Source organism: Saimiri boliviensis, chromosome 2, assembly GCF_048565385.1.
Source record: "Saimiri boliviensis isolate mSaiBol1 chromosome 2, mSaiBol1.pri, whole genome shotgun sequence".
In the NCBI taxonomy this organism is placed as follows: domain Eukaryota; kingdom Metazoa; phylum Chordata; class Mammalia; order Primates; family Cebidae; genus Saimiri; species Saimiri boliviensis.
Window position 1 is genome coordinate 138,805,010 of NC_133450.1, and position 14,058 is coordinate 138,819,067.

Here is a 14,058-nt window from a genome sequence, read left to right on the forward strand (position 1 = left end):
GCAGGGGTAGGGGGTTGGGTGTGGGGAACGTTCTTTGAACACTGAGAAGCAGCCCTGAAGGGGCCTTGGGTCCTCCCTAGTTCCTTGCTTGGGCTGGCTCCTGGTATGAATCTGGGCTCTCTTTACTCCTGGATCTTGGCCACACTCCTGAGCACTGGAAGGAGGTGTGCGGGAACAGCCCATCCATTCCTGATGAAGGGGAGGGGTAGGGGTCTCTGCACTCAGTCACTGGGAGAGGCAGAGGCTGGGATGTCCAGAGAGCATGACAAGGGTAGGGGGTGGGCCGTGTGTGCCACTCACAGCTTGCAGCTGGCACCAGCCCCAGGACAGCTGGCATAGGCTGTAGGGTGACCAGCCTCATGGTTGTGGAAGTCTCTCCAGCTTGGATTCCAATCCTCTCTTCTAACTTGCTGTGTGACCCTGGGCTGGCCTCCCACTCTTCTCCCCAGCTCCCCTCACCTTCCCCCTCTTCCCTCCCCTCCCTCTTCTCCCTCTTCCCTCCCCTCACCTTCCCCCTCTTCCCTCCCCTCCCTCTTCTCCCTCTTCCCTCCCCTCACCTTCCCCCTCTTCCCTCCCCTCCCTCTTCTCCCTCTTCCCTTCCCTCTCTTTGCTCCTCTCTCCTTTCCCCCCTCCCCTTTCCCCTGGCCTGAGCTTTCTCTTCTGTGAGATTGAGGGAAGCAGGCCCTCTGAGCCCTGCTTCCCCTGCTGTAAAGAGAAGACAGTGGTGACAGTCCCCTCAGAGGGCAGGCAGAAGGTGTGTGTGCCCCACCCCCACCCCAGGTGAGTGCTCCTATAGGGGCAGGTAGAAGCAGGTAGAAGCAGGCAGGGTTGACTCTCCCACTTCTGCCTTCCCTCCTGCAGGATGGCAGGGCTGGGCCTCCTCCCTGAGGGTCTCTCCCTCCAAGGGTCTCCCTGGAGCAGAGTGGGGGCTGGAGGAAGGAGCCCCTTTGGAGCCTGGGTTTCCTATTTCTCATTGGAGCAGGAGGGACGGTGGAGGAGCCCGGGAGAGCCTTTCCTGGGGACCTTTACACTGGCCTCAGTTCCCCCAGTAAGGGTGGGAGCCCCCTGCAGAATGTGGCCAAGGAAAGCTGCTCTGAGCTGCAGGACCAGGGTCTTCCCCCTTTTTTAATCCCCCCCAGTCTCTCCAGGACCAGCCATCTTTTGGGGGGAACTGTTTGGGACCAGTTGTCTTTTTTTTTTTTTGAGGCAGAGTTTTGCTCTTGTCACCCAGGCTGGAGTGCAGTAGTGCAATCGGCTCACTGCAACCTCCGTCTCTAGGGTTCAAGCCATTCTCCTGTCTCAGCCTCCTGATTAGCTGGAACTAAAGGCTCCCACCACCACACCAGGCTAATTTTTGGTATTTTTAGTAGAGTTGGGGTTTCACATATTGGTCAGGCTGATCTCAAACTACTGACCTCAGATATTCCGCCATCCTCCGTCTCCCAAAGTGCTGGTAGTCTCCCCACACCCGGCCAGCTAATTTTTTGTGTTTTTATTAGAAACAGGGTTTCACCAGTTGACCCGGCCAAGGGATCAGCTGTCTTTTGAGGGACATCCTTTTGGGATGAGTGTCAGGCACATCCTCTTCTGAGTTCTATAGCTGCTGCTTCCTTCAATCTCACAGAAGAGAAAGCTCAGGCCAGGAGAAAGGGGAGGAGGGAAGGAGAGGATCAAAGAGGGGGAAGATGAGCAGACGGAAGAGGGGGAAGGGGAAGGAGGAAGGGGGGAAGGGGAGTGGAGGAGAGGGAAGAGGGGGAAGGGGGAGGGAGGGAAGAGGGGGAAGGGGAGGGAGGGAAGACCGGGAAGTGGAGGGAGGGAAAAGTGGGGAGGGAGGAGAGAGGAGGGAAGGGGGAGGGGAAGGAAGAGGGGGAAGAGGGTGGGGAGCTAGGGAGAAAAGAGTGGGAGACTGTCTTCAGCCTTGCAGGCTTGGGCAGCCCTGGGGTCTGGCAGTGATGGGTCTGGGGCAAAGGGGCTCTGAGAAACATCACAGGGAGAGGATGTCCAGGCTGCCCTGACCCTGACCCCTGCTGACCTCTAGGTGCCCACAGACCCCAGGTCTGCTGGGCTGAGCCTGGCAGGGGCTCTGGCGGGCTCCTGGATCTGTTCACTCCACAAACCTTTATAGAATTGGTCGTGCTCCTCCATCGGCCCCTGCCTGTGGGGAGACTGAGGCCCAGAGGGGGAAGGGGCCTGTCCTGGGCTGGACCTCCTGCCACTGCCACCCCGCGGCTGCTGCCCAGGCCAGCGGGGATTCTGTCCTCCCAAGCACCACCCGCCTCAGCGCCCCCACCCCGTGGCACGTGGCTTTCCGCCCCCAGGTTCTGGCAGCCCCTCTGCGTCGAGGAGGCACCGGGCAACCCTGGGAATCGGAGAGACGCGCAGTCACCCGGGTGGCCCTGGCAGGGGAGAAGGGCCCCGACGGCCACGGAGGATGGAGGCGACCAGGGCCCAGTGGACACGCGCGAAGCGTGGAGGCCGTGGGGTTGGACGCGGGGGTGGCGCCCGGGGACCGAGACCGGTGCGAGTGAAGGCGAAGGCGCGCGGGCGGGAAAGCGCGAGGTTCCGGGCGGCCGGGGGTGGCGGTGCTCCCAGGGCAAAGACTCCGGCTGGCGGCCCCGCGGCCAGGCACGGGCCCTGGGGGGACGACCTCAGACTCTCTTACGGGGCAACCGGCCCTTCGCGGGAGAAAGCGGCTCGCGGCCCAGGTCGGAGGCGGGATTTAGGGAGGAGCGCGGCCGCGGGGTGCGGCGCGGGCTGGAGGGGCAGCCCCGAGGAGGGGGCGCAGATCCTCCAGCCCCACCCCCACGCGCCCCAGCCTCGGGTCCCTCCTCCAGGCCGCCCGGGACCTTTTAGGCACTGACAGGTTAATAAAGTGCCGAGTGTTCCCGCGGGGCCCCCGCCAGCCCGCGCGCAGCCCCCTCCAGAGGCCGCTCCAGCTGGCGGCGCGTCGATAATCCCGGAGCCCGTGGCCGCCCTTGCCTCGAGTGGGGGCGGGGCTGCACCCGACGCCCCCCGGGGAGCCGGGGGTAGGGGGCGCGGCTGGATCGGCGCAGGGAGCGGGGCCTGCGCAGGTGGCTTCGGTGACGGAGACCCGCGGTGCCCTGGACAGCTTGTCTGCGTGACCTCTCTGGCCTCAGTTTCCCGATCCGAGCGGAGCGCGCGCCGCTCTGGCAGAATCCGGTTCCGCCCCGCGCGGGCCTGGGGGGTGCCTGTGACCTCCCCCGCGTCCCAGGCTCCGATCTCCTCCGGCTGCCGTTCCGCACCCACGAGGGCGAACCCAGAATCAGACTTAAGGCCGCGGCTCCAACCGCGACCCCCGCCAGGACCTGGGGAGCCCAGCAGGGGCCGCAGACCTCAGGCGGAGAGAGACCTCGGGCCGCGGGGCTGTCTGAAGGTTCCGGCAATAGAGAGGTGAAGGGAGGGAGAGGGCGGACCCCCATCGTCCCTGGGCCCCGCCCCAAGGCGACCGACGCCCCTTCCTTCCAGGGCAGAGTCGTTTCTCGCGGACAGTGGATGCTTCAGCTGCGCTCCTGCGGGTTGTCAGCCCCGAATTCGGGGCTCCTAGGGGTTCGGGGGCAGATCGAAGGCTGAGGTCCCGCCAGCGGCTGGGGTCTGCCGGTCTGGGACCCTGGAGTGGCGGGCGAGGCGGGGCCCAGGGGCGCGGCGGGAGAGGGTGGTCCGGGCGGAGGGAGACCCCAAGCTGGGACCCGCCCGGCTCTGCCGGCGTCGCTGGCCCAGGGAACTCGGAGGGCCAGGGTTCTGCGCGGCATGGGGTGCAGAGAGCCGGCGCGGGGCGTGCGCCCGGGAACGCGTTTTGTCTTTATTTCCCGCTCTTTGGGGTCCCGGCCCGAGAGGCAGCGGGGGTCCCTACCAGGGAGGACCGACCCTGGCCCCCAGGTCCCCATACCCCTTGCAGCAGGGGCGGGGATGGGGGGCCCCTTGGCGGGACGGGGGAGGAGCTTGTTAACTCTTAATCCGGCAACCGTGTTACTTCATCCAACTTTAATATCTGAATAATAAAATAATTTCAACCAACACATGAAAAGGGCTTCTTTTAGCTTAAATATGAAATTCACGCGAAGAGCTTCTTCCAGCCCAAAGGAGCTTCCCAAAGCAGGGGATGCCTCAGAACTCACATCGACACGCCTCCCTTTCCCTAGGAGCAGGGACACCCCTGACCTCCCCTCCTCTCCCTCTTCACCATCTGCCGGCAGGTCCAGCGCCCCTCCCCAAGGGTGGACAGGAGCGGGCGGGGGCCCAAATCCTGGGCTTGCCTGGCCGAGTAGCAGTTCTGATAAATCAGAGGTTTTTACAGGGAATCAGCCTGCGGCGCTAAATCCCAGGGGCTGTAATGATCAATTCTTTAAGCCCATAATTGTTTAAATTACTCGGAGCAACATAAAACATTAATTTTAAGAAATTTAATAGAAAAAAGCTCTTTAAATCCACAACGAGATAAATGACACCCAGTATGGCGACCTTTTTCCATACCTTGGTGACATTGAATAATCTGAAAGTTATTTACATTTTCATTCTTCGTGGAAAATGTTGACAAGCTTTTGGCCGTGGGTGAGGTGCGTAGTGGCGCTGGAGCACCCCCTCCCCCCTAATTAATGGGGGAGCAGCGACTTCATAAGCAGAATTTTCATCAGTCTGCTGTGCGACCTCGGGTGACGGCTCCCACCCTCCTGGAGCTGATGCAACTGCAGCTCATTTTTTACCATAAAAATATTCCGTCCTGACCAGCGGAGCCCCCTCTTGGCATTCAAAAGTAGGTGTGAGACGAAGATGCAGCTGTCGTGTTCAGGGCCTAGGACAGAGCCCAAGGCCAAACCTAGGAGAAAACTCCGGATTCTGCAGTCCCCGCCCCACCCCACCCCCCAAGTCCACGCTGCCCTGCTCTAGAAGCCGCCTCGCTGTGGGGTCGGCCCTGCCCCGGGAGCCACAGGCCCCAGATAGCACAGAGCCCTCCACACCCAGTTCCACACACTTTCCCCCACACCATCCTGGGGCGCCATCTTAGGTGGGCTGGGTCCCCCAGGTCACACTGTCCCGGGGTGGGTGGGACCGGGAACCGGGAGCAGGGGTGGGACGTCCTGGGCAGAGCAGGCCCCAGAGCACAGCCTCAAAAGAACTGGCCCCTTGTCCTTCTCATCCATGCGATTCACCGACCGACCGGGCTGTGTGTCCTTGGGCGAGCCGCTCAGCCTCTCTGACTCTGTGAAAAGCAAGTAGAATCTCCTTCCGGGTTACCGCCAGGCTTGCCAGGGTAAAGCCTGAATGGGTGGGTGATGTGCACACCCCACCTGCGCACCCACGCACGCTCCTCTGCTCTCCAAGAGGTCACACACCCACGGCACGTCACAAGCACACACATCCCCACACACTCCCAGAGCACAGGTGTGGGAGGTGGCGGCTGAGGAGGATTGGAACTGGCACCTGGTGATGGTTGCTCAGGGCTCACTTGAAACTGGTTCATTTTATTCGATGCGAACTTTACCTCGATTTTAAAGGGAGGATTACTCCCTTGCAGGCAGCCCTGGAGAATGAGTCTGGCTACCAGTGGGACAGGCAGACTGGAAACCTTGTGGGTAACCTGGAGCGGGCCACGTCCCACCTGGCTCCAAAAGCTGCCGTCTCCCAGAGCCGCTCCCTGCCTCACCCCTCCTGGGAGTCTTGGCCCAGGGCAGCCGGACTGAGCCTCGATGGCCTCTCCTGCCCGGGTCAACCACATGGGTCTGGCCTGCAAACGGGGCTGGGCCATGGGCAGTGTGTCTGTGCCCAGCGCCTGGTCACAGCCGGTAACCTCCCGCAGCCCCAGGGCTTCCCCGGAGGGCTGGAGTCTCCGCAGGGTTGCCTTGACTAGGGAGAGCCCACAGGGGAGGAGAACTGGGGGCCTTGGGGCCCAGCAGGCATGTGCATTTCCAGCGCCTCAGCCCCACTGACGGGTGGTCATTTAGAGAGTGGCCCTGTCCTGTCCTCAGCCAAAAGGTCTGCAAGAGCTTTGTCCTCGGGCTGGCCCAGCCTGACTGCCGGCTTTGTCAGACCTTCGGAGCGGTCAGAGGTTGAGACCTGCGATGTAATAGGGGTGACATCGTGACTCTGACTCCTGCCTCCCCCCCCACTTTCTTCCTCTGCTTGGGGAACAAGGCTGGCTGCAGATGTGGTGGGTGGCTGGGCATTAGGGGTGGCCACGCTTGAAGGCTCAGCTAGGTCTGGCAGAGGACAGAGGTGGTGGGACCAGCCAGCCGCCACCTGCTCTGAGCCCGAGAGGGCTGGCCCTGGTTGAGGCAGGAAGTGGGGCAGAATGGCAGAAAGGACGGTGGGTCTTCCCGGAGCCCCCGCCTCAGGCGGTTCCTTACAGCACTTGATCCCCAAGTCCTTCCCCGGGAGCCAGCCACCCCTCCCCAACCAGCACCCAGGAGGGGTGTGGCCACAGGGCCCTCAAAATCACTTCCTCACAGCAAAGGCCGGGTGCCAGGCCTGTCCTCGGGGCTGCCTGGGGATCTAGGGCCCTGAGACTCCAAGGCCTGATGAAAGCTTCGTTTTTGGCAGTGGCAGCCGGCGACCCCTCTGGGGTTTAGCAGGTCCTTCGGGCCTAGAGCGGAGGAGCCATCGGGGAGCTCTGGCCTCTCCTAGGGTGGGGCTCGCTCCTCTCCCCAGCAAATGCTTTGTTCAGAGCTCCGTAATCCTTGGAATGACAAGGTTTAAAATTTAATTAGTAGGCTCCTCTTATGCAAACTCTCCTCATTAAACTAAGTGTCCCATTAGTTAAAGTGAAACCGAATGGGGTGGGTTTGGGGTCGCGGTGGAGACGGATAAGGCAGCAGGAGTTTTATGGGTGGCGCCTTTCCGGTGGCCCAGGCTGGCTTCGAAGCAGGGGTCCCCCGGTCCTTCAGGTGACACCGGCCTCAGAACTGAGGGAGGGCTGGGCCGGCTGTGGCAAGGCGCTCGCGGGGCTGAGACATTCGGGCAGGCCGGGACCTTCACAGCCAGGGTGTGTGGAGAAGCCACCGCCTGGAGAGATGGCACAGCCTGAGCCCCGACCCCACTGGGCATTTGAAAGGCAGCGTGGCTGGCAGGGGCTGTCTCTTCCCCCCCCCGCCCCGCCCCCGGTGACCACTGGGTTCCCCCAATCCCATCTCCCAGGGCCAGGCTGGCCACGCTCAGCAGGTATAAACTCACATGCATGGTTGATTTTTTTTGTTACGACCGTAACAAATGCTCCTTGTGGAAAATTTGGAAAACAGAACCCCCAACACGGCCCCACACGTGCTCCACCCAGGCCCCATTTCCTGATGCTCCTTCCAGACTTCTCCTAGCAGCGCACATATGTATCTTGCCCAGGGTAGGTTTATCTTTTTCAATTAAAAAAAAATTTTTTTTTGAGATGGAGTCTCACTCTGTCACCCCGGCTGGAGTGCAGTGGCTTGATCTCGGCTCACCGCAACCTCTGCTGCCCACATTCGAGTGATTCTCCTGCCCCAGCCTTCCGAGTAGCTGGGATTACAGGTGCCTGTCACTGCACCAGGCTAATTTTTGACGCTTTTAGTAGAGACCGGGTTTCATTATCTTGGCCAGTCTGGTCTTGAACTCCTGACCTCATGATCCACCCACCTCAGCCTCCCAAAGTGCTGGGATGACAGGCATAAGCCGCCGCACCCAGCCCAAAGTTTTACTTTTATTTATTTATTCTGAGACAAGGTTTTACTCAGTTGCCAAGGCTGGGGTGCAGTGGTGCCAAAATAGCTCACTGCAGCCTCCAACTCCTGGACTCAAGTGATCCTCCTGCCTCAGCCTCCCGAGTAGCTGGGACTTCAGCAACTAAAACTGGAACCATATCCAGCACATCCAGCTCTTTTTTTTTTTTTTTTTTTTGGAGACTGAGTTTTGTTCTTTTTACCCAGGTTGGAGTGCAATGGTGCGATCTCGGCCCCCTGCATCCTCCACTTCCCGGGTTCCAGCGATTCTCCTGTCTCAGCCTTCCAAGTAGCTGGGACTACAGGTGCATGCCACCACACACGGCTAGTTTTTGTATTTTTAGTAGTGATGGGGTTTTATCATATTGGTCAGGCTGGTCTTGAACCTCTGACCTCAGGTGATCCCCCCACCTTGACCTCCCAAAGTGCTGGGATTACAGGGGTGAGCCACCATGTCTGGCCATTTTTTTTTTTTTTCATTTATAGAGATGGGGTCTCCCTTTGGTTCCCTGGCTGGTCTCCAGCTCCGGGCTTCAAGCAATCCTCCCGCTTTAGCTGCTCAAACTGTTGGGATTACAGGCATAAAACACCATGCCCAGCCGAGGGTTCGGTTCACAGGAGATATATTGCTTGTTTTGAGACAGAGTCGCTTCGTTACCCAGGCTGGAGTGCAGTAGCAGGATCTCGGCTCACTGCAGCCTCCACTTCCCAGCTCAGGTCATCCTCCGCTTCAGCCCCTTCCTCCCCACAAGTGGCTGCGACCACAGGCACACAACACCACACCCAGCTCATATTTGAAAGTTTTTGTACAGGCAGGAACTCATTATGTTGCCCAGGCCAATCTTGAACCTCTGGCCTCACACGATCCTCCTGTCTCAGCCTCCCAAAGTGTTGGGATTACGGGCGTGAGCCACTGAGCCCAGCTGTGACCTACCGCTTTGAAACCTCCTCTTTGCTTGAGTGTCACTTGTGAGCATTTCTCCGGCCATCAGTGACCCTCTGAAGTTGGGATGACAGAGCCTTCTGAGGTCAGGCTGGCCCTTTAGGCCTCTCTCCTGGTTTCTACCGGGCACCTGTGGGCCACATCCAAGCTGGGCAGGGTAGGGACAGCTCACCAGTTCAACAGGGCCATGTTGGCAGCAGGTGGGCTCACGAGCCCCCAACCCGCACACACACAGCCTAGAGTCCGGGCGCTGGTCCGGGACTCACCCTGGGGAACCAGCATCTTCCTCCCCAGGGCACCTCCCCGACTAAAGGAGCAATCCCCAGGGAGGACTCTTCACCTTGCAGCCTTCCTCTTCATTTCTAGAATGTTCCCCTGCCCAGGCCACCCGCCCCCATCCAAAATCCTTCCCATCTCTGAGGGGGCCTCTGAGCATGTGGGGACCGTGTTTATGGTTAACATTGGGTCTCTGCCCGGCCCCCGCTGTCCCTCCTTCCCTGCCCTGGTCGGGTGACTTTGAGTTTCTCAAGCTGCAGCCAAGGGGCCACTGTTCCCAGTGTGTCCTGCCTGCTCTGCCAGAATCTTTACGATGTAGCGTTTGGAGTTGATCCTGCCTGCGCATTAGAATCACTTGAAGGGGGAGGCACAAATCGCGTGACGGCCGGGACCCCTCCCAAGAACCTCAGGATTGAGGTCTGGCACGCGGGGTTCCTACAGCTCCCAGGTGGCAGTGAGGGTGGGCTGGACGCTGGGCGCGGATGTCTCAGGTTCGACAATGACTCGGCCGATGGGGGATGGAGACTTCTTGTCACTGAAATTTGAGGTTAATTGGAATGCGCTGTTCTAAATTTTAGCCAAAGCTGTTCTGATTTTTTTTTTTTTTTTTTTTGAGACAGAGTTTCTCTATTGTTGCCCAGGGTGGAGTGCAGTGGCAAGATCTCGGCTCTTTACAACCTCTGCCTCCCGGGTTCAAGCTATTCTCCTGCCTCAGCCTCCCAAGTAGCTGGGATTCCAGGCATGCGCCACCACACCCGGCTAATTTTCTATTTTTAGTAGAGACGGGGGTTTTGCCATGTTGGTCAGGCTGGTCTCAAACTCCAGACCTCAGGTGATCCGCCTGCCTCGGCCTCCCGAAGTGCTGTGATTCCAGGCACGCGCCCGCGCCCCGGCCGGCTGTTTCCATTTTACAGTTACTGAAGGTCACAGGCACAGGCTGTTCACCTGCCTCCTGATTTTCACATGTTGAAATTATAATGAAGACAGCTGAGGTCAGCTTGGAGGACCTGAGGAAAGGTTCCCTCTGCAACGCCGTCCCCACGGCCTGGAGCCCTCATGCTTTATGGATGCGCCCTCGAACAGCTGGCTGGCTTTGTCACCTGTCACCGCAGGAAATTTCTGAAGCCCCATTTCCTCACCTGCAGTGTGGGCTCAGGAATTCTTCTAACTCGTGAGCTGTCTTTACGGCTGAGGAAACAAATGCTGTTCCCAGTCCGGGAGGTGACCTTAACGAGGCAGAGGATCCCTTCCAGTGTCAGAGATCAGGAAGGGGCCGAGCTGCAGTGATGGCCGAGGAAGAATCCCCTGAGAGGCTGCGCCCGAGGAGGCCTGAGGCTTCCCTGCCCAGAGGACATCCCGGCTAGAGCTGAAGTGGGAAGAGCTCAGGGCCAAAGAGGCTGAGCCTGGGTGGGGTGGAAGCCCTGGGGTTGCCCGGATGGTGCCCTGCCCGGCTCAGGACGCTTCTTCCAGGCAGCAGGACTGTGGTTGGGGCCTGTGGTTGGGCGTGGAGGTAGATGTGGGTGGATGTGGTCATGAGCTTGTGAAGGATTTGGGGGGCACTGAGAGAAAGTGGGGGTCTCTCTCAGGGAGGGAGCAGCTGAGGGAAGCCTGTTTGCCCCACCCTGGGACAGGGCCGAGGGGAGCTGCACATTGGGGGTTCCAGGCAGGTTTTGGCAGCTTGAGTCTGACCTCTCCAAGGACAGCGGCCATGCCAGGAGGTGCCCGGGGCGAGGGCTGGGTGAGGGCTGGGTGGAGGGCTGGGCAAGAGGCGTGTCTTGGAGAAGGAGGAGAACCATGTGGTGTGTCCCAGAAACCCAGGGAGGCAACTTGGAAAGGCCGATGCCTGAACCGTTTCCCACAGTAACGGCTGGCCCACGGCAACTGCTGTCCATTGTGCTACCAATCCTATTAACAGCGCCATCGCCACTGCCACCACCACGCAGGACAGCACCCACCTGCCCTCCTGCTGCTCAGAGCTCACCTCTGGGCTCTGGGGCTCGAACTCTGTCCCCTCCACCCCAGGAGCCACCCTGGGTGGCGCTGCCTGCCATTGGCCCCGCTCCCTCCTCCCGCCCTGATGCAGGCGTCTGGCTGCGCAGCAGCACCCTCAGGGGACGGGCCAGGAGGGTGCTCAGTGGGCCTGCAGCGCTGGCTCCAGAGCGGGGCTCAGTCACCTGCAGGGCAGGTGCGGCCTGGGTGGCCCAGGGACGCGGTAGGCCACTGCGAAGAAGGAAGGCCCTGGTGGCCGCCTGGCCCATCCAACCCCACGCCCATCCCAGCCAACCGAGCCCCCACGCCTGCATCTGGCTCTCCATCTGTCCCTTTGTGTGCGGGCCCTGGGCAGGCAGGCACTACATGAGGGTCTAGAAGGGTCAGACCCCTGAGGCCTGCCCAGACCCGCCCCCTGTCACTGCTCCTTCACAAACCTTAACAAACGCTCTGAGGAATTTTTAAACGAAACTGTCTCCTTTCACTCCCCCAGTCACAGCCTGCTGCAGCAAGAGGTGTTAATGTGCCCAGGGGTTGAGAGGGATGGCCGACTGTGGGGGTCGGGGGCTGAGACAGCCGAGGAGACCTGCTGCCTCTTCCTCCTGTTCCCGGGACTCCGGGACACTCAGCCTGTCCCGAGTCCCCCACCGAGGGCCATGCAGGGTGAGGAGGGGGCAGGAGCTGACCAGGATGGGGGTCAGGCTTTCCAGATGGGGGAGACATTGGCAGGGGTCGGGGCTTGAACAGCAGCAGCTTCAGTTGGAGGTGACGTTAGAAGGCCAGGCCTCGGACGGGCTGTGACCCCTCGCCTGGTCTAGCGGTCGGGGCCACGTGGTCCCCCCTGCCCCACCAAAAACAACTCATCATTGTTTCATTTGGAGTAGGCGTAGTTGAGAAATCGTTCCAGGAACTTTGATGTGGGTAGAGGAACCTGCCTGTTTGCTCACCTGCGTTTTGTCTTGGTTAAAGTAACTGGTCCCGTTAGTCAGACGTTTGCTGCAATTCCAGAGGAAATGGTTAATTAATCGACTTCAGCTTTTAGGTCGATCCATGCTCAGCCTTGTAAACTGTATGGAAAATATAAGCGGACTGAAGATTCTCGTGTTTGCAATCCTAAGGTGTTTTTAGGATCTGTAAGAAAGCCTTATGTTCATGAGATGTTTGCTTTAGGTCCAGCGACTGAAGCGATTCAAAGGGAAGCCAAATTTTGAGTTTAATTGTTGAAGGGAATTTAGGTGAAGAGCAAAAGTTCCTTAACATTGTTTTAAAATGTACTAAGATTCCCAATGGAATCACATTTGTAAACTAAATGTAAAAGCTTAATGAACAACTAGAGTTCTAAATTAATTAAATATTTCAAAAACCAAAATAATTCTACTGAATAATCTTTTCTGTGCAAAAAAAAAAGAGAAAAAGATAGAAAAAAAGAAAGAAAAGGAAGAAAAAGAAAAACATTCAAGGGCATGGAATACTGATATTTAACAAATTAAATTTTTCTCTTTTTTAAAAAAATTTTTGGGATGGAGTTTAGCTCTTGTTACTCAGGCTGGAGTGCAGTGGTGCAATCTTGGCTCACTGCAACCTCCGCCTCCTGGGTTCAGGCAATTCTCCTGCCTCAGTCTCCCAAGTAGCTGTACAGGTACCTGCCACCACGCCCAGCTATTTTTGTATTTTTAGTAGAGACGGGGTTTCACTATGTTGGCCCATTCCCTCTTCTTAGAGAGGGATTTGGACCAAAGACACATGGGAGAGTATCGGAAGGCCAAGCGATGGAGAGACAGGTGTGGCCGAAGCCAAGGGGCAAATGCCAGCAGCCATCCTGAGCAGGGAGAGAGGGTGGGACGGGATGGTACTTCCCCAGTCCTCCGAGGGAGTCACTTCAGCGGGCCACCTTGAGTTTGGACCGTGGCCCTGGACTCCATGGGGGTGCCTTTCTGTTGGGTAAACTGCCAAGCTGGTGGCACTTTATTACAGCTGCTGCAGGACACCAACGGTGCCTCAAGGAGTGGATACTTTCGGCTCCCCCTCCTCTGGCCAGTCCCTGGCCAGGGCTGACTGTCCCGGGAGGTGTGGCCAGGACCATGGGCCTGGGGCACTCTGGTCCCTACATGAGGCCGGTCACACAAAACAGGGTCTGGTGTGGCCCTGAACAAGTCAGCCTGGGTGCAGCCTCCAGCCCAGGACCCCAGGTGGGGCCTCACATCTCCAGGGCCTGGCGCTGCTGCCCCATCCAGCCTTGGCAGCAATGACTCCTGCTCCCACCACCAGCTGGGGCCCTTCCTTCTCGCCCTTCAGCCTGAGCGGGCATCTGGGGCTCCAGCTACCACCCCTCGGTGCCCTGACCCTCCCGGCATCTTTCCAAAGGCTTAGGGTGGGTGGGGTGTAAGGGTGCCCACCAGTGGCTTGGCCACTCCCTGAGGGCCCCCGAAACCCTGCCCTGGCCTCCGAAATCCGCCAATATTAGAAAGGATTTGTGTTCCGATAAATAATGCAATGTTAAATCACATCCGCTGCAGCTTAAAATTTCATATTCCTATTCCTCATCTCCATAAAGACATTCCACTCGAGGGCTTCCCGGCTGGCTTCTGCCAGCTGCCGGGGACACTCCTAATGAAATTGCTCCTCCGGGCGGGGCAATCTGAGGTGCCAGGCGGGGCTGCTGCCCGAAGGGGAAAAGGTAAAAGGCCAGAGTTCAAATTATTTATCTCCCTAATAACTTGATAGATTGCTTGCATGATGTCAGAGGCTGGCAGGCAGGCCTCCAGCCAGCCGGGGTGGGTCATCTATGAGGAGGCAGGAAGGGGGACCCCGCCCCAAGGCTGCAGCTGGGGTAGGGTGCAGAGCCGGGGACCGCCACATACACATCCAGGAGAGGTAAGTCCTGTGAGCTCGGCCCCCATAGTGTCCTTCGTAAGACCCCGCACCCCCGGGGTTGTGGCTCCTGCCCCAGCCGAGGCAGGGCCGGCTTCTACTGACTTTCTAGTGCTTTCTTGGGGCTAGGATCCAATAGGTGCTCGGGAACTGTAAGATGAACGATGTCACCAGCCCAGGGCCGTGCAGGGCGCAGAGAGGAGAGAGCCCTGGGCCTGACTCGGGGGTCCTGGAGTCCAAGGCAGAATCCAGAGAAGCCCGAGGGCGAGTATGGCCTAG